This window comes from Apis florea, unplaced genomic scaffold (assembly GCF_048593485.1).
Source record: "Apis florea isolate Af1SG1 unplaced genomic scaffold, ASM4859348v1 contig_3764_pilon, whole genome shotgun sequence".
In the NCBI taxonomy this organism is placed as follows: Eukaryota; Metazoa; Arthropoda; class Insecta; order Hymenoptera; family Apidae; genus Apis; species Apis florea.
This window is the reverse complement of record NW_028256841.1, coordinates 314,725-336,368: the sequence shown is the minus strand read 5'-3', so window position 1 is coordinate 336,368 and position 21,644 is coordinate 314,725. Positions and strand designations below refer to the sequence as shown.

Sequence of the window (21,644 nt, the reverse complement as noted above, 5' to 3'; positions counted from 1 at the left end):
GTCCTCGAGTCTTTCTACCTCTACGAAATAATAATAATATCATAAAAATATACCAATCGAAGTATAAATTAGATTGTCTGAAAGTATTTCTCAAAAAGTATTTCAAGAAAACTATTTCTACCTCGTTAATTTCTCGATAAAAAAAAAGAAGTTTGAATCGCGTCAATTGATCCTCGAAGATATTAACTTTTGCACCGTTTTGACCTGTATCTATCATGAAGACTGGGAGTACAAATGTGTTGCAAACAAATAATAATAGGTGGGTGTATGATTACACGCAGGTTCTCGCGGGTTCCTTCAATTATCCGGTAGCGGGCGCGAAAAGCATCGGTGTTGGACGCTGGCCGAAAATGGGGAACTCGTCGCAATTAATAATATTGGTAATTGGTGTACGCGTGTCGCGTGCCGATGAACTTCAAAGGTCATCGATTGGCAGCCAGTTTAATTAACGCAATCAAATGAAAATATTAATGCACGCGTCGCAGTGTGCGTGAACGTGAGGGAGGGGGGGATCGGTGATGGTGGTGGTGGTGGTGGTGCGCCCCTCGCGACCGTGAGGCTCATTATGCAAAAGTTCGTCGCGCCTCCCCCACGCAATTCGTGCAATTTCGATATTCGTTCGGCCCCCAAAAAGACTGGATACACGCGTTAAATCGTGGCATTGACCCAAATCGAATGATTTCGAATCCGGTTGCGTCGCCAAGTTGCCCGCGAATTTGTTTCGAAAATTCGATTTCGAATCACCTCGCTTCCATCTTCAACTTCTCCTCTTCAACGTTGTTTAAAATAGTTTCGTTGCTCGTTTATTAACAAATACCAATTATTTGTTATAAATGTAAGTAAGTATATAAAAATTATTTAAAAAGTTGATTACAAATGGCCTATCTAAACGTAGCGTCTCACGAAAAATTATTTCAAGAGCGTGTGTACATTGTGACGAAAGAGATAGCCTAACAGCGGACCGACGCCTTGCCGACCACGCTTTTGATAACGCGTGGTCGCACAGTTTAGACGATAATAGAAATAGAGGATTTTATTATTAAACATCGCGAAAAACTATTAACTGATAAAGTAAATCGAATATTAAAAAATTTCGAAACAATAATTTCCATAACGTTAATACCAAACGATTCACAATCTACAATAAATATTGCACGCTGCAAAAATAAATTTGAAAAAGAAAGAGAAGAAAATATATATATATATTGTACTGCCGTGTAAATATATTATAAGCTATAGTTCAAATTTATCAACGAGGAAGGATGTCTAAAGAGTTTGATTGCGAGTTTATATCCGTTCGGTTGGTGCTCGAGGCCGAATTTATCGCGCAAGGAAGCCAGGAAAAGCGTCGCGGCCGCGGAAAAAAAATAACATCGAACATTTAATTGAAGACCCTGCCTCGTTGGTGGGTGCATTAACGATAGTTTTATAGAGGGCAAAAGGAGGAGAGGGGGCGCAATCGCAATTTGAAAACGGCTTTTAATTGCGTTTTCCCTTCCTTCTCCTTCCCCTCCTCCCCTCCTCCATCCACCTCCTCCCCTCCTCCTCCTCTTTTTTTTTTTTAAACGATCTCGCGTAGACCGTGAAATACCATTAAATTATCTCGACGATCGTTCCGAAACTAATTTCGAAAAAAACGTCGGTATAATAAAAGTAAAACGCGCTCGTGCTCAACATTTTTACGTTTCGAACAATGCATTCCCCCCGTTGAAAGGAGTGCTCGAACGAAACGACACTCGAGCGGAAAGATCCGGAAGGCCGCGATGAGATCGCGAAATTGAATATGTTATTCAATATTCGTTTCAATTTTTTCTTTTTCTTTTTTTTTTTTTTTTCCTTTTTTTTTTCCGACCAGAAACCGATTATTTACCCGGATTTCTTCTCCTTCTCCTTCCTCCTCCGATTTCCACGAAAAAGACGGGAAGGAAGGGAAAAAGGGGGAGGTTCTCTAATGTATCTTTTCCTCGATAAGGTCCTCCTCCTCTTATCTCGAACGATCGTGCGCGCAGCTTCACGCCGCGCAGCCAGATACGTTACATTAACGTCCCGGAAATCGTGCGGCTTTCTGCTGTTGGCTCAGTGGCAATTGGTCGTCCTTCGTCACCCTCCGCAATTGTCTCGAGGATGCGAGCCGATTCTCGCACGGTAATTGCGAATCGACGTGTCGCGTTAATGCGTCACAATGCGCGTCACGCATCCCAGCGGCTCGACTCCGCCGTTAATGCGTAGTCTTCCACCCGTGGGAACACGTGTCCACGACTTTGGTCGGGATAAATAAGAACGCAGTAACTCGAATCATCTTTATTTCGAATAATAATAAAAAAAATCTTAATTCTTATCCGTGATCGATGTTTCGTTTCGATCTTCGGCGTTTAAATCCCTCTTTAAATCCCTTTCGAGATTAAACAATTTTTAACCGATTCGGTATTCCAATTCGAACGCATTTCATATCTAGGAAAGTTCTAATAAAATTGTCAGGACATTAAACTTCGAAATTAATTAATTAAACCCGCCATCTTCCTCCTAAAAAAATTTTCACCTCCTAAACTTCCAATTACGAGAGCTACGAGAGCTACCTATACACCCTTCCATCGCCTATTTATCATAGAAAGATCGATTCAAAGGATGGTGACAGGCCGGGACAGAGTGCTTCTCCCAACGATAATAACGCGTCCACGAGCGCGTGCACGCGAGCGCGGTTGTCCATGGATGCACACTCGTATTGACAGTGATGCGGCGAAGTAAACGGGCGATGCGTCAAACACGTGAACGCGCGCACACGATTCACCCGTGTACACGCGTGTGTATTCGTGTGTGGACAAAGGACACGAGAAAGAAACCGACCCGTAGACACATACTAATTAAACGGCGCCATTGTCCGCCCCGTTGTGCGAAGACATGCTAATTACATTTCGAAGGAGAAGTCTTTTTTCGCCCCATAGACTTGGCCGTGAATGAAGCGCGAATCTCTCGCCACCGTTTTCTTTTTTCCCTCCGAGAATGAAAAGGATTTCTCCGTTTCTTTCTTTCTCCTTTTCCTCTCTCTTTTGCCTCTGTCTTTCTCCGCGCACTGAATCGACTCGTGTGTAACAGTTCGTAACATCCACGGGCCGACCCTAACGTCGTCATTGTATCGTGTCGACATATATGCACGATGAATATAACGATTCTTTTAAAAAAGAGAAAGAGAGAGAGAGAGAGAGAGACCTACTCTCGTTCGAGACTTCTCCTGAGACAAAGTTCTTTTTCCATGGTTGAACGATGACGATTTCACGTGCTTACACGAGCACGAGTTATATGTATACGCGTGAATAAATATATCGGTGTCGAGGCGCGAAACAACACACGCACACGCTTCCAATCGAACAACGAAATCCATGAAAACGAAACCTCGATATACTGGTAATTAGCGATCGAGGCTCGATAATCATGTCGGTTTGTCGGCGGGCATTGTGCCGCGCCGCTTTATTCATCGCATTTTGTTGTTATTTTGTATAAATATTTGCGGATTTTAATATGAAGTGGCCGGCGGGACGGCATAATGCGAAGGTGATGCAATTTAATAGAAATTACTTGAAATTCATTAAAACTACCGGCGCGCGAGCATCGAAATTAATTTATGCCCGTCGGTGAAACATTTGCCGCGATAAAATCGAAATTATTATAAATTCCGATGCCGCTGCTCTTGACCTTGTTGCATCGAATTAAATGTTTAAACGGATTTCGAACCGATTCGTTCAGCGGCCGCTTCGAAAATGAGAGGAAAAACAGTGTGTTTCGAACAAAATACGATACGAGAATGTAGGTTTAACCGACTAACCGTTCTTTCCCCGTTTCGTTTGCCCTCTAGATTGACGAATGACGACGTAACAGAGAGCTGGCTGGTGCGCGGATACTGGGACACAAGAGGTGAGTCGAGCTATGATTAACAATTTATCGAATCGTTGTTGTTCTCACACTTGAAGATGACAATTCTTCTTTTTTTTTTAATTATTGGTGCAATAATCAATTTTGCACCGCGAAACTTCATCAACTGATGATTAATATTAATGAATTGTAAAAATAATTTAGAAACTTTATCTCGTAAAATATGATTACAACATTACAATAATCTTATTAGAAGAGAGGCGTTTATTTTATTTTCAGAAATAAAAGTGCATTTTTTTTTTTACAATTATATATACATTACAAAGAGTAAATATTAGATATTTATTTATTTATAAATTCGATAAAATGAAAAATAGAATGCAATGATAATAATAAATTTCATAAATTCTCAAATTCAAATCGTATGATTATATCTTTACGCGTATAAGAATCTGAATACGTATAATAGAAAAAGAAAAAGAGATACGTATTGAGATATATCTATACCGATCCAGCCAATTCACAATTGTCATCTTCCAGTTGAAGCCTTTCATATCCAAAGATTAAATAATGCAACTATTTTGAATATGCGGCTTCCTTTGACGATGCATTCGTAATTTCCTAAGTGTCGGTATCGTCGAGTCGCTCGAAAATCATCACGCGCGGAAACAAGCGCGAAATTAAGCGACCAGAAAACGCGAGGAAACTGAATGCATATTGATTACGCTCGCTGAGAAGAAACGAGGGAAACGGTATTTATATACGATGAAATATGTATCGCATTGACACGCCAAAAGAGCGAATGCAACACGTGTGAAAGATAGCTTTCAATCTGGATATTTCAATATTTTTGTCTGCCATGTTCCTTTCGACTTTTCGACTGTTCGACCACTTTTCAGCCGCCTCGTTAAAATCTCTCGTTCACCCTCTCTTCTTGTCGCCTCATCGATCGGCTAATAAAAGTGCAACTTGTTTTTCATCTCATTTCGTTAGATATTTTTAATCCTAAGTGGACACGTGTATATAATTATTAACGCTTTAATAATTTTTAATCACAGAATTTAGTTAGTAGTTCGATTGAATCGTAGATATGAAATTTAACGATCGAGTGGAATTCCTTGTCAATCATTGCCGTATTGAAAAATAAAGACACAAAGTGGAAAAATTACAAATTTAATATCCGGTTGTTTAATACGTAAAGATGCAAATTAGTTTCATGCATAATTCACGAAAGTAAAAATGTACTTTTATTATTTCAAATTGAAATTGAATTTGTTTCCTTCTTTCCCTCCCTTTTATCCATTTTTATTTCCGAATTAACAATTTTCCTAGATTCCTTTTACGCCTATAATTCCGTTACAATGTTCTTGAAATTAGGAATATCAAATTATTACATACTTCATTTGATAAAAATTTGTAAGATCTGTTTCGAAGTAAAAAAAAAAAAAAAAATACAAAAATTAATCCATCTCTCATCGTCAGAAAGACGGTATTAATCTCGAGTACTTTCGAAAACAACCGTTCCGTGAACACAAGCTTATCAACTTTCCTTCAACTTCCCCTTAATGAGATCTATCAACTAAAGTTTGTGCCTTACAGGGGGGCGTAGCAAAGCGTCCCGAGCACCGCAACTATTCATACGAAACAACGACGCAAACGACGATGAGACAGAGTTGCCGTCGAAGACGGATACTTTCGTCGGACGAAACAAACTTTCGTGGCCGTAGGCCGCCCCCGCGTCATCCGGCAAAGGTTCTGATTCGACCAGTGTGCATTTTAATTCCTCCCCGTTAGACTCTCCGCCGTTCTTTTTTAACTTTTATACACCACCGTCAGGATTATGCAAGCAAAAGAGGCGAGGTCTTTCCATGACGCGGGCGAATGCTTAGAATTTAAAATGCATTTCATATCGTTATGCTCTCCGCTTTCTCTTTCTCACCGCGCTCTTCTTTTGCCGGGCACCGTCTCTCGCTTCTTCTTGCACCATCGCGCGCGGCCCGTCTCCCTTTTTTTCCACCCTCTTCCTCTGAACACCACCTCTTGTATCCCTCTTCCTCTCTCCCTCTCTCTCTCTCTCTCCCTTTCTCTCTCCTTCTCACCCTCGCCACCCCCTCTCTGTCTTCGTTCCACTCCTCTTTCCAAGAATCAGTCCTCCTCTGCCCGCCCGCTCAACAGACGGCATATATGTCTTTATGAACGGTATGTGGAGTAGACAAGTGCATTAAAACCTCGGGCGTTAGTTCAAGCTTCAAGAGGGAGGAGGATGACTGGGTTTGTAGGAGGAGAAGGAGGAGGAGGGTTTGGATGGAGGGCCGAGGAGGACACACAAAGGAATGCAAAGTAAGAACCACGACCTCCGCCAACCCCCTTCTCGCGGCTGCCTGCCCCCACTCCGCGCCTCATCCTTCTTGGCAACCTCCGCCTCCGCTTCCATCTCCGCCGCCCATCGCCTCTTCCTCCTTCTTCACCGTATCGTCCTCCTCTGCCGGAGGTTACAACGCATTATCATACAAGGCGGTCCTCTCCTCGCCTTCCCTTAATTGTTTTCCAACCCCGCCGGTTCTCCGCTTCCTTTCCCCCCATCCCGAACGATCCACCTGGCGAAAGAGTCGTGTCTCCCTTTGCCTTGGACTCAGCGAGGCACTCGTCGCTGATCGACGAGTGGTCACTCGTCGGGTGCCGAATTCCACGCCTTCGAGCGCGATCATCCGCCACGGTGTTTCGACATCAAAGGCGAGGAACACTTTGTTGGAACACGATTGTGAGGAGCAAAGTGTAACCACGGGAGGGAATCTCTCGTGAGGATCCAGCTGGAGGATCTCCTCCTCCTCCTCCTCCTCGCGGAAATAAGGATCAGTTTGGTGAATTTCGAACGAGAAATTCTCTTTTTTCTCTTTTCCTATTCCCCAAGCGGCGAGGGATTCTTTTGAGGCGAGATTGATTGAAAGAGGTGACGAAGGACCTTCGTGTCCTCAATTATCGCGCCGTTTCTCTCGTTTACGCTTTCCGCAAGGCAAAGGGGGCGTCGATCGTGGTCCTTTAAAGACGAGAACGTTTGGGGAGGGGGGCTGCGTTTTTTTTTTATTTATATGAGAATTATGCTGAAAATCTTCGTCCGTTTATTATTTCTTTGATTCGATATTTAACACGTATGTGGTAAATATGTAGTTGTTAGGAAAGAAATTGGTACAAGTTATGCATAGTTTGCGTCCTATTCACTTTGAATTATTATTGGACATTAAGGTATTGATAATTTTGCGGATACGACTGTTTATTTAATTTAATCGTTGTAATTATGGTAATCCTCGTTTAATTGCACGACTTGTGATCGCGTCGTTACACTATTATCGAGAGAGATAGAGAATTATTGCCGTTGCCAAGCGGCATTCTTGTTCGTTTCTTGAGCATTTACGAGAGTGAGAAATAAAATGAAAGAAAGACTGTTGCTTTACAATTTATATCGGGAAACTTATTATTTAAGTTCGTTTAAAATTAAAATTAAATATAACATTGCTCAAAAATGGTTTAAATTCTATGCTCTAACTCTCGATTGGATTATTTAGATTGGACAATTTATATTTAATGTATGTTTATGACTTCAATGTATCTCGTGCAACGATATTCGAACGTTGAATTATCGACCAGATAGTTACAACGAAAAGGTTAAGAGGTTAACTGGCAGTGGTTTACACGTAACCACCGGTTGTCGTCTCAAAAGGACCATAGTGGTCACCGGTATTTCCATTTATATCTTCTAGAATGATTAAAGTGAGACGAGTTTCATCGATATTAGACAATTTTTCAACAACAATAATATACCGAGCAGGAACGACAATTTTTGCAAATTTTCGTCGTTACCTATTTATCCCAGAATTATCGGCAATTTTCCAATAACACTTTCTTTCGTTCCTTTTCTGGACCTCATAGCTTGTAAATTTTTATATTCACGGTTTTTATTTTAATTACCTGTTATCGAACGCTCATCTTTATAGTTAGCAGTTAATCTTACCGTAAAATCGTGTGACCATACAATAGCCAATAAGCAAACGTATTATTGGCAGTAGAAAAAGAGAAAAAAGGAGAAAAATAAAGCTAAGCATAAAAATACCATAATTTTGCCGCCCCTGGCCGCTAGTGGCCAACACTAGCGATCCTAATGCCGGTCGTAGGCACCCATACAGGTGTCGACGTGTTAATGCGTAGGAGGCGAACGAATCCCAAAACGGTTCCATGTTTTCCGCGTGCTCGTATATTTTTTCCTCTCGCGACGCGTTTCATTCGCGTTTCGCTCACCGATTACAATTTGCCGGCAAGTTGTTTGCCGCGCCAATTTATATTCGGCCAGCTCGCCAGCACGTACGCGTTCTCCGCTAACGTTCGGTTGCTAGGAGACGAACCGGGCCGCGGTCTGCAATTGAAATTAATTTGGTTGACTTTTTGAAAGCGAGCACGGACAATGGTTGGCGCGCAACCCGAGATGCTTCTCGCCACGGTTCTCGGTCGAAATTTCGTTCGATTCTGTTCGCTTTTTCGACGTGACTCGTTTCGTTGTATCGTTACATCCCCTCCCCCCGTATTCCTTGATTTAAGGAACGTTTCATTTGCGTGGAAATACGAATACGGGGGAGAAAAGAGAAAGAAAAATAGTTCTGGATAGAGAAATTATTATTTGACGATAAGTTTATCGACTGTTCTGCGGTACGCGCACGTGTAAATGTGTGTCTATTTGCGGATAATTCCGTGATGTTTATCTATGTAAATAAATGTGGCGTTTGAGTATAGTGTTTATTTAATGGGATAGAGAATCGAATTGTACTTCGTTTTGTTTTGTCGATGGGGGATAGGTTTACTTTCTGGGTGACGGTATCTGTTAAATGTATTGTTTGATGATCATTTTTCGGGAATAATTTTTCGACGTGGAAAAAGAATCGAGGAAGAAGGTAAATATCTTTTCTTACGTTCGTTCGTATTCGTATTCACGTGTTCGCGTTTGAAGGAAGATTTGTTTTTGTTAACGTGTAACGAAGGAACGAAAATGGATACGAAATATTGTGTCACGATTCGTTACGTTGAATGTGTAATATTCAATGATAAAGGTATAAATAGGAATAATTATCGTATAATATTATATTTTAATAATATATTCATTTGAAGGATGATTATATTTCTTTAACATATTACTTAATTAACATGTAATTACCGAGCAATTGTAATTATAATACAGTTGCAATAATTTATGAAATATAATTATTCTAACTATAATTGTATTAATTTAATCATTGTTATTAGAGTTAGAACGTAGAGTTGGAAAATTATAGAATACCTTCTTGTGTTGAAGTGAAACGATAATAAATTTAAGAATAATCTTCTTTATTATCAATTTGATAGTTATTAAATATTTGCTAAATTAATATTATTATCGTTTCTATTCTACACATAACACAGGATATTCTCAAAGATCAGCAAAACTAACTAGCTGTTCCGTGACAAGTTTCCAAAGTCTAACTTTGCGTTCCAGATCGACATCTGTTTAAGATGAAACGGTTCACCCCCGATTAACCCCAACGAATGTGACATTTCTCAAACTCTCGTTAAGGATTCTACGATCGTCGATTCAAGTATACCCATGAATAATCGTTCTCTAACCAGATCAGCATCCCCCAGCATCCAATTTTCGATGTTCAAAAATATCCTCTCTCATAAAAATGATCCAAGGAAACGATAATACGAAATAAAATTAAACGAAGCTGCCCAGATTAATTCAGGATTCGTTCTTCTCAATTCCTCTCGATATTTTATATCAAACTTTCATATTAGAAGACCGGAAATCCAAATATATCATGAATTTTTTTTTCTTTAATTTAATATATAACGTGATATGTTATATTTGGTTACACTATATATACATTAAATTCGTGGAATATTTTTGGAGAATCGATTCTTAGGATTAAACAATCATAAAAATAGATACACACATAAATCCGAAAATATTATCAATTGAAAATAGTTCATCCCTTTCCCTTGAGAACATCAAACGAATCATTTTTACTGTCGATCGAAACTCAAGAATTAATTCGATCGTTCTATTTATATGGAACTAGAAGAGTAAACTCCTTCCACGAAATTGCACGAACTTATATCTTGGTTAACCAAATGTATAACAGAAGATCTCCATGAGATCTTTCAATGGAGAATTTTCAAGAGTGACAATGGGTTCACAAACACTTTCTTTCATCGGGTGCACAGGCCCTCTGTAACGCAATTACAAAGCTGTAACATACTAATTCGGTTAATTCCAAATTATCACCCCTGATTTTACGCGTCGTCGAGCATCGTTAACACGGCGGTCTCGTGCGCGCGTTTCGCCGATAAAAGCGATTCCCGTCGATTATGCATATGAGCGACGGAAACCGTCGGAAATTTTATTACGAGAAACCAAACAGGCCGCGATCGCGAAGCGGAAGAGGCCCTCGACCGACTCGTAATAGCGAAAATATTAATTCGATACAACGAGCGAGAATCGTGGAAGGGGGTCTGTTCGATTATCTCGATCGTTGGTTTGAAAACTATTTTTCGTAAGGGTGGATAGGGTTTAACTATTTGTTTACTACTTCTTTACTACTCTTCGAGAATGGACCCTGAATTTCAGGGGTTTGACAAGAATCCTCGATAAGATAATATCGACAATAATCTGTTCTTTCGTGAAATATTTTGACAAAGAAGATATGAATTCATGTTGAACGAATTTCATAGAAGTATAATCGAATTGATATATTTTAAGAAATAATGAATTCGAGCTCGTGGAGCAAACAATTGGGGAAGAAATTTTATAGCCAGGGAGGAAAGAAGGGAGACTTATTAATGAGCAGTATTTCACGAGAAGAGTTGGCAGATCTCCGAAATCGGGGAGGGGGTTGAAGTGAATATCGGGCGTGAAGTTTGACAGTGACCCCAAATGCGAATATAAAGGTTCGTCGAACGGCACACGACCTTGCTCCGATCGCAATTTCTGATATCAAAATACATCGATTTACACCTCTATTGTTCCTCGATTTGAAATGTATCATAAAACAGCGGGATGTGTGAATACCTGGGACGCATCCCCTGTTTTGTATCGTACAGCCAGTCGACAGGGTTAATGGTTTTCTGAAATTTTTACCCGATCCGCAAAATCACCGTGCCATTGCATTTTTCTTCTCTCTTTTTTTTTTTCCATAACAAACACGTATAATCGAGCCTGGAATTAAAACCCAATCGTTGGAACGATTTGGTGTATTCATTGAAAAAAAAAAAAAAATTCGAGTGGTATTATTTTGAACAATTTTTATAAATTGATTAGATATCATGGATTGCGTTTAACATGGCGATACTATGTATGATGATGAAAAATTGCAATGATCCATCGAATCAATTATTTCGAAACGTGGACCGATACTTACCAATACTTACGTGACATATTGATTAGAAGAATGGCATTTTCCATCCCAGTACAAAAAATTATCCCACTCTCCTTCAAAAATCTACATACAATACATAGTGTAAAGATATGCAAATGAATTTTTCAAATTCCAAAAAACATGTACAACGTATACAAACAAGTGAAAAGCATTCGAATATCCTTACATATCTCTAAAACATTTCAAATCTTCTCTTCCAATGAAATTACATCAATTACTACACTCGCGTGTTATAAATTCCTTTCCCCTCCCCCCAATCGTCAAAAGACGCGAGTGGACTCCTATCATCACCGCTAATCAAGAAACGGTATACCCCATTTTCTAATCACGCGACGAGTACGACGAGGACCTTGACAACTTCCCGGGGGTCTGGTCAGGTTCTAATTAATCGGCTCGATCGCGGAGAGAGAGAGAGAGAGAGAGGCAAGACCGGAAGTCGAAGGCGAGACTCCGTAGAAATAATTGGCTCGAGCTAGGTGGAGCTCTTACATCATGAAAAGTCGAAGAGAGAGAGAGAGAGGCAGAGCAGCGGCGGTGAAGGCGAGGTGTGCAAGTGCATGGAACGAAGGCGAGGCAATGCACGCTGAATGGCCGTCGAGAATGGCGAACGACAATGGACGATCGCCGCTTCTTCCGGAACGTTCGTCGCGTTTCCCGCGCGAATCCACCGCCGCCCATTGCGAACGGGGCCGGATCTTCGCTCGGTGGGCCCCCATGGACGCGATTGGACCCGCGCGTCGGCTCCGTTGTTGGCCGCCAATCGCGACTTTCGAAACCGGGGAATAAAGAATCCGGATAATTGCGGCTGGCTCCCGCTGCCTTTTCGAGATGGAGGATCGATCGATTTTTGCCGAACGGCCTCGAGCACCTCGAGCCGCCTCGATATCGAGTTACCTGCCACTTGGGGACGTTATTATTGCTCAGGATGAGATGTCTAGGGACGATTGCCAGTTCCACCAAGGTAGCTATGGAATTCTTATGGAGAGCATCGATTTTCCTTTTTTGTAACTCGATCATCGAAATCGTACGTATTTTTCGTGGTTTTATCATTTATCGAGGAATTTATGGAATTTGATATTATTATGATATCTTTGAAAATTTCTTACGTTTTTTGGGGGTGTGTATTGAATTTGATTAATTGTCTTTGTGTCGTCTTTTTTTTTATCGATGAATGGTCGGCTTGTGGGAGTTAGCTTTTACTAGGACTGGAATTTGGAGATGTAATTAAAATTGAAATTGTTCTCGAATCAATAAATAAGTGATAACACGTTTCTCAATATTTATACATTCTCAAAGAGGTGGTACACAATTTCTTGAATCAAATGCAAAAACGGCTCGTACATACACGCTAACTTATTCCCACGAAACGTAATATCTTGATTAATTTTCAAAAATGCAATTTCTCGATGCGTTGTTACGTAATCGAAATCTTTTTTTTTTGACAATTTCCAGAAAGCGAAGCAAAATCGAGAAAAATAAAAGCCCGTGTCAAGGCGATCGAATCGTGTCAGGCACGCACGCGAACTAAATAGAGCTAAACTAGAGTGCTTAGATCACGTTATAATGAACGTTGTACGAAGATTATGCCCGTGGATGGAGAACCTATTTACATAGATGCGGGAGGGTGTGTTTAGGTGGTAGGGAGAGGAGAATTGCGTGGTCGGTACGAGGGAGAAATACGTTCGCTCGTGTGCTTGCATTTGCACGTGTAACCGAGATTATGCGATATATGTGTGTCATGTGGCTTATATGAGTTCTCAGTGACGGACACGCGAAGATGACTCTTTGTCCGTTGTCTTTATCGTACGACTCCGTCATCCTAGGAAGGGAAACTGCATGTAAATCGTCTAAAGCAACGTCTTTTTCAATCTTTAACAATTTTTCCACGATTCAGACTATTATTAACCGTTTGTTTTAATAGATAATCATAGTATATTTAGAGTTCTATTTTGTTCCTTGTTCAATCCAACGTGTGAACGTTGATGTTACATTAAGTAATAAAATTAAAACGAATTTACAAACAGGATAAAATACAGGGCTTGTAAAATTTGTTTCCTTTATTAAACGTACAGAAACATTATGAGAGTGATATTAATTTATTAATAACACGAATCTTTTGATTTTCTGCTCAAATTTATATTAAAGAGTTTCAAGATTTCAAACATGTATTTTAAATATGTACTTTATTTATTATCGATAATACTCGACCCAACAACAGTAACATTTCAACATCCTTCCTAAAGGCACAATTACATCGAAGACTCTTCTCGTTATAAAAAAAAAAGGAGGTCGCGATGACTCAAGTGCGAATGTCGTAGGTGTTCGGGGAAAAAAAAAAAAAAAAACGCATCCAAGGAGAGTGTATCGCCGCGGGTCTTGCGAGATATCGTCGCTATCGTCCGGCGATATTTCCGGTTCCTGCCCAAGAAGCGTGCTCCCGAAGATAAATCGTTTTATCACGCGGCGCACTGGACTTTATGTGCCGTTCCTGAACGGCCGACCAAGACGACGGCGATGACGACGCAGCAACGCAGATAATAATTAAAGAGAGGGAGAATATAATCCTGAATCACCGTTCCGTTCGGATGCGCGTTGTGCACCCGTTGTCGCCTCTCTCGTCACCCGCGTTTAAAGACCGATCCCTCCTCTCCTTGAGAGAGAGAGAGAGAGAGAGGACGATTCCTTATCTTTTGCGTCCCTCCCCCCTCCGCGAAGGACAGATTCGAACAGAATAGAGTCGAGCAGACTTTTCTCCCTGGACAAGACGCCCCGATCGGAAATCTGTCGCCCGATCGCTTACGATATTTTCCGTCCGCCCGCCGTCCGCCTCCCCCTCACCCTCCCCCCTCCCAGCCGCGAGTATTGATCGGAATCTCCGGTTTTTATGGAACTCTCGGCCTGGATAACGCGGAACCTCGGATATCGGCGATCGCGTTAACGATAAACCCGATAATTTTTTCGCGTCCAGAATCGAGTTCACGAAAAAGTTCACGAATGCAGAAAAAAGAAATGATGGGGGGAGAGAAAACGGGTTGGAAACGGGTCGAGGCGAGGGAATGGAAAAAAAAAAGGAATTCTGTGGACGAAGTCGATAAAGTCTGCAGTTTTCTCGGAGAATGTAAGGAGACGTATCAATGGGGTGGGGGGATTGGAAAGAAATGACGTAAAAGAAAGGAAAAAAAGAAAAGACAAAGGGGATGAAAAGGAGGAGAAGAAGCATCTGGGAGAAAGCATCGATCAAAGTGAAACGAAACGATGCTCCGATTGGCTGGCCGAGGAGGAGGAAAGTCTTGGGAACTGCGAGGTAAGAATGGGGAGAGGAGGGTGGTTGGCTCGATCGAGAAGGAAAATCCGGGGAGAGTACGAAAGGAATTCTGTGGAGCAGAAGAGGAAGCTCTCTGTGTGGGAAGAGGAGAGGCTGCGAGTTGCATCGGCGGTTGCAGGAGAAAGAGAGGAGGATGGAAGCGAACGGTCGAGCCATAGGGCCGGCTCGTCTCATGACTCGCGGTATAAAACAATATTGATTGGTCGTACAATGCGGGTGGGATTATGGGGTGGATCGGTCGTGGGGGCGGAGAGGGTGGACCACGGTGCATTGTGCTCGCTGCGTCCGGTCAAACTTTTCATCGTCCCTCGCAGCTCTCTCTCCCTCTCTCTCTCTCTCGTTCTCTCCTTTCTGCTCTCCTTTCTTTTTCCGTCCTCCGCGCTCACAGACCTCTCTGTCCCTTTCCCGTTGCCCTTCCGCCCCTCCCTTCGACGCTCCTTTTTTCTCTTCTTTCCCGAGACCCCCGATAATTATTGCAGACTGTTGGTCTGCAATTCGTTGGACGCCCAATTCTACTACCGATTCCCGCCAACTTGCACGCTTCCAACTTTACCGCCTTCCTGCTCGAGGAACTTAAGATCCTGGTCTCGGTTATCGATCAGTTATCTCGGATGATATCGCGATAGAGGATTGTAACATTTTTGTTCTGTAATATTATATTATATATTTGAATTGTGAATGTTAGAAGAGAAAGGTAGGATCGTCTTTCTTCTTGGAACTGTATAACGGGAATTGACGAGTGAAAAGATATTTTTCAAAATAATGCTACGTAAAGTAATGAGATTCATAGAAAGGGATAAATCTATCGAAAAAGGAAAAATAAAATAACAGATTCCAGAGTATGGTTAAAAACAAACGAATATGGAATATACGATTCGTTTTGGAGAAAATCAGATTTAAAAATTTATCGAATGTATATACATATTTAACAAGCAAGCCGTTTGTGAAAAGGTATCATTAACGTTATTGCGTTTACATAAACGTTACATACTGTTTACGCGATTCTACGAATGGAAACATTACCGCATGAACATGATGAAATATTATTTGTTCAATTATTTATTTAATTTGTGTTTAATCTGTTAACTTAAAAATTATTACCAATAAACTGTTCAATCACACAGTGATATTCGTCTTCGTGTCTTTGGATAGATACACATATATTTACAAGAATCTTGTATAACACTTTTTAAATTATTAACCATATATAATAAACGATAACCAAAATTCGTTTTAAAATGAAAATTTTCATTATTCCATTTAATAGAATACAAACAAAAAATTTGCACGAAAACAGGAAACTTAAGAGATTGTCACGATAATTCAATTTTTCCTTCGTTGGAATCGATTTCGATATCTTATTCTTCGCTCTGTGCAAGGACGCACCAGCTATCGCTATACCTCGCACACGGCAATCAGCCATGCGAAGCGATTCACGGGTGTCGAGTGAAAAACCAATTTTTCGTTCAAACAAAGTATTACACAACTTTGGTAATATTTAAATCTCGTTGCCAGTCGATTCTGTCGAACGGTATGCGGAAACTTTGAAAACTAATATCACCGTCGACTCCGGCTGACAAAGGCTCGGCCCCGACGACACTACGCATACGTTCCTTCCACCCCCGCACAGACACACACACACACACACAGTGGCGCATTTTATAGATGCTCGCGCGCAAACACACGCGTTGTGTACACTTGGATTACTCGCAATTACGCTCGGCAGATCAGATGACTCCTCTCAGCCGGCTGCTTTATTGCGGCTTTATTAAACGGCTTATGGCCGATCCATGTAATCGCGGAAGGAGACGTGGTGAAAAAAATGAGGCACCTTTCCCCGCCCTCGGATAGGTAGAGGCCGATACACCTGGGATAACGAGAGAAGGAGGAAAAGGCGAGATTCGAGGAAACGATGCTTTGAAAAGCCGTGAAACACCAGCCTAAACCACCCTGGCGTCTACTTCCCTCCCCGGAAATGCTCTCTGCTTTCAAACCTGGACCGTAGCAAGTGTATCATCGCGTAGTATGCGCGATAGCAGCATGTTGGCCAACAGGTACGGACTCGAAGGGTACACAGAACACGAACGCGGGGAAAGGGCGCTTCTATGACTCCGCGATTGCCACGTATGAGGGAAAAGTCGGAGGAAATCGGTGGCAAGGTGCGCCACTCCGGGATCGTGTACTGGAAAAAGTCGAAACTCGGCAAACTCCTCCTCCATCGTAATGATACACACGTGTTTATGGCCAACTTCCCTCCTTCAGACTTGTTACAGTGGATAACTCGCGTGCATCATGCTCGCCGAATTTTCCAAATATGCCGGACAACTTCGCCAACGATCGTCGTCGTTTTCTTCTCGTCCGACGATCTCCCTCCGACCAAGCAACTTACGCCGATGTACTCAGCGACGTATATTAGCATTCTTGGACAGAGATCGAGCGATTTATTCGGGTCGTCTTTATCGAAGATAATTTTGTTCTTTGATTTGAGACGAAAGTTTATTTATTTACTCGAGTCGAGACATGTATGGATTTCCTTGTCGCTTCAAAATTTCGAATCGATCCCCTCAACGGAAGTGACAATCGAGGTTCGTCCTCGCCCCCGTCGAAGCGGTTAAGGGGAGGGAAGGGAAGGAAGGACGAGGTTCGATCGAGATTGTTTCGCGAACGGTTCGACGTTTCGACGGAAGAAGGGTGGACATTCTTGGGAGGCGAGCACAGCAGTTCGGTAATTTATTTCTTGCCGGATCTCCTGACCGCAGGATGCTTGACGAGGGTGGCGTTCGGGTTCATTCCCGGAGTGAACTCGGTCGGTCCGTGCCGCCAACTATTTCGGAATTAATTAAACTATCGAGGCGACCGAGCGTGCACGATTGAATCGTTAATTAGCGACTGCCCTCCGCCGTAGGTTACGTAACCCGCCTCGCCCTCCCCCTTTATTTACACTTGTCACGTCTTCGAACGTTGCCTTGGGGATGTTGGATCGGTTCGATTGGAATTTTACCGCGACCGATGTGATAAATCGTGATGATTTTGTATAAGAAGATTCGTACCTTTCTTTGCCCATGATGATTAAGCTATGTATTCGTTGAGAATTATAATTAACAGAGAAATATACTATAAATTTATTAAAAAATAAAATTCGATGATCGAAATAATCGGTTAATCGTATGATTCGATCGGTCAAGAGATATCTTAGACAAATTACAATACCATCTCGTTACCACCGACGGGAGAAGAAGAAGAAGGAGAGAGAGAAAAAAAAATCTCGATTAATTTCGGTTATCCTACCGCATCATCCTTACACTGGGAATGGAAATTATTCGATTCGTCGTCCATCCGCAATTTCCCTCTTCCTCCTTTTGAAATTATACCTGCATCGGCGCCGAAAGACGGCGCAAGATTGTTAAGAATTGCACAATGCCGCGCGACAAATGAAGCGTTTCAGAGGAACGCGGAATCAACCCCCGCTTCGTACGTGAAAACAAGAGGGGAGCAGATCGAGGGGGGTTCGAAAAACGAAAAAAAGAAAAAAACGAGAAGAGGAAAGTAAAGACAGAGAGAGAGAGAGAGGAATGGAGATGGTCCGCGCGGTGCACGAGCCTCGGAGCTCCATCAAGCCCTTCGAAGGGTTATGAATAAGGGATGAAGTTCATGCGTAGCGACGCACATACGCCGCCGGTGTCCACGCATTCATACGAACTCGGCCGAGTTTAAGCTCGATTGTATGCCGGTAAACGAATAAATGTGCAAATTTGACGAACCAGCTCCTCTCTCCTCTCTCTCTCTCTCTCTCTCTCTCTCACACACAATCCTCTCTCTCAACCCCTGTCTCCCTTGCCTCCTCTCCTCATCTATTGGAAAAACGGACGCGCGTACAAGCACGCCTGTCAGCGACGAGTGTACGTGAGAGAAAATGGAGGGAGGCAAAAAAAAAAAAAAAAACTGAGTATTATAACGAGAGAGAGAGAGAGAATTTTGCGACGACGAGAAAAAGATAGCATTATGCGGCGTACGCCCACGTACGTCCATACTTTCGAGAATTTTCCCGTGGAGATGCGTGAGGCCGCGTTTTTCCGAGCCTCCCCGGAAAAATTCGACGTGTACGATATATTCGTGAATATTACACGCGCAGATTGGTAAATGCGTGAGTATACCTGCACCGTGGAGTGCGTCGATGGCCCCGAGAGCATGTTGACGCGTGGATCGGCCCTGATGGGCGCGCTGGGCGTTCCTACGCGCGTAGTCGTGAATAAAAATAATTAACGGAAAATATATACGAACGTCGAAGCGGCGATTGATTTACGGGAACGCGCGCGAAGGTACGAGGCGGGACCCGTAATTTCGCAAAAACCGCGTATCTGCGGGCTCGGCCCCGATTTTTGTTTTTACCCCGACCAACCAGATCGACTGTGCACCTCGTACCTCTCTCTCTCGCTCTGTTCGACTCCCTACCATCCTACTCTCTCTCTCTCTCTCTCTCTCTTTCACTCTCGACTCTCTGTCGATACACGTATGGACAAAAGAGGTGCGTGTGTGCACGCGTGTCCGAGCCTCTGTACAAATTTACGTTTTACGTACGGTGCACGGGTTCGGGTGTGCGTGAAATTTTTTTTTTCTTTTTTTTTTTTTTTTTTTTTCGCTACTCATCGCTCCCTGAAAACGGTGCGGCGGATTCGACGGTCCATGATACTCGTTGCCGCGGATATTACGGATAATTAAGCAATACCTTTTTGCATTTAATCAAATACACTTGCCGACGATCCGAGGATACTTCGTCACGGACAATCGTGTTTTTTGTTTCCGATCGGGAGGGTTTCGACCAGCTTGGCCGGCGTTCGATCGACAGGCAGTTTTTCCGTTCGTTTCTTTTGGAACAGATTAATATTCTTTTTTTGCCGACGGTTCGTCGAATACACGCGGTTTATCGAAGCTGATAAGCGATCGTTAACGAACATCCTTTCTGTCGAAAGTGTGAATATCCTTCTTCTTAATCGAGTTAGAGAAGTTGCGTTTTATTAAATCGTTTATATAAATATGCAATAACTGCAATGCATCATTATTATATTGAAAGTGTAAATATCGTAACGATTCAGTTCAAATATTTTCTTTGAATAATCATATTTTCAGTTCCAATATTTTCACATGTTCAAGTAACAAACTAAAGTAAATAAAAGTTTCTCCTTATGTAATAATCTGTAGAGACTGGCAACGTTAAGAGAGCCGTGCAAGCGGTAATTCAAGCTTCGCTGATACTCGACATAATCTCGACGTGGTCTATCAAACGCCCGTTAATAAATCTCGCTCGTCTATTCTCCTTCCCGAAAGGGTTTCCGCTAATTAATCGCTTCTTTCCTAATATAATATCGCGATTGTCCTCCGGTTACAATCTTTCCTCCTCCCCCCCACCCCCCTCCCCCGCTTCTCCCCGTCCGCAAAAGCCATTCTTCCTTCCTCCCGTAAGCTCCCTCCCACTCCTTTACCACGGTCAGCAAACACCGAGAAGAATAAACACGCGGCTCCTCTTTCTTCCAAGATAATAACTTTTTTAATTAGAGAGAAACGGTGGCGCAGCCTCGGTGGAGAAGAGGAAACAGTTTTGGTGAGAAAAAAGGAAAAAGAAGAGAGAGAGAGAGAGAGAAAAGGAGGGACGCAAAGTGGAGACGACACGCAAAGCGCGGCGCAGTGACGTAAGTAAGGCAGGCGGCGGCCGTCGTCTCTTGCACTTTGCATTATCTTATCCCCGAGAGGATGAGGCAGTTTACAAAGCAGCGCGAAGCGGCGCAGCCGAGGAGGCGATTTAACGCCCTGAACGACTTTCTCACCCCAGAAGACCGGGGCAGGGGTGGGAAACGAAGCACGAGGCGCTAGAGAGAGCTAAGAACCCCGAGCGGGTGCAAGGGAGAGAGAGAGAGACAGCCCGATAGAAGAAGTAGGCCGGGCGAAGAGGGACAGAAGACGAGTCTTGTAGACATAGGGCTAGGGTGCTTAGTTCGCCCGGTGTGAAAAGCGGAGAAAAGCGCAAGAGAGCTTTTTTTTCTTCTTTTTTTTTTTTTTTTTTTTTTTCTCTCCTCTTTTCCCCCAACCAGGCCTCTGAAGTAAGTGGCTACATCGTGCATAGCACGTAAGTCCACAGGTGTCCGCGGACAATGACTCGCGTCCCTGTTGTGTGTCTGCACACGCACGGTCCCGTGGATAGAGTCGAGCGCGCATGTGTGTGCGCGCGTGTCACACGTTTTCGCGGCCCCCGTTGCGTATGCACGTGCATACGCGCGGATCCTTCGAAGGGGTTGGCCTACCCGGGAGAAGTCTCTTAATTTCCGTGCTTCGGGACAAAGGGGAAAAAACGAGCGCTCGAGAAAAGAGGCGAAGGGGGGCGGCTACCTTTCTCCTTCTATCTTTCGCCTCCCCCTCTCCTTACAGCTGCTCCCCGCCGTGCACGTCTCCTCCTACGCGCCGTTTCTTCTTCATCCTCCTTCTCTTTTCTCTTCAACTCTTTGCTCTTCGATGGTAAATAGTATGTGTGCATACGAGATAGAGAGAGAGAGAGAGAGAGCAGTGGGAGACATCCAGGACGACCACAAGGGTGCACCGCGACTCGATATCGCATATATATATATATATATATATATATATATACGCAAGCATTCGCGCATCAGACGAGATCCTTTGACTCTATCTCGTAACAGGTTCGCTCGGTGGAGCAGCCGCGGAATCGCCGTGACTTTAATTCCACGATTGTTTGTTCCGCCTTCCCTCAGAAGTTAACTGAAGTGGCACAGAAGTTTTACCGCGCAATACGTGCCATTATATCTTCGGTTTATCCTGCGATTGTGCGTTTATCCCGCGGAACAACCCAAGCTCCGTTTGTCCCAGCTTCTTTTCATTAGAAGCATATACGCGTTTCGAGTGTAATCTCGTTCGAGGTTGTCTCGTTCATCGCGGAAGCGCCTCGCCGATTTTTCTTTCTTTCTTTCTTTTCGAAAATATCTCGCGGT

General features: G+C 42.9%; 1 long non-coding RNA gene across 1 annotated transcript in view; it reads left to right on the top strand.

The window, feature by feature from the left end:
- The window catches only part of LOC147656460 (uncharacterized), a 108,572-nt gene that overhangs the window by 14,206 nt on the left and 72,722 nt on the right, over positions 1–21,644 (top strand). The window contains exon 2 of the long non-coding RNA XR_015294392.1: positions 3,851–3,909. This is a non-coding gene — a long non-coding RNA (uncharacterized LOC147656460). The remainder of the gene's footprint in view (positions 1–3,850; positions 3,910–21,644) is intronic.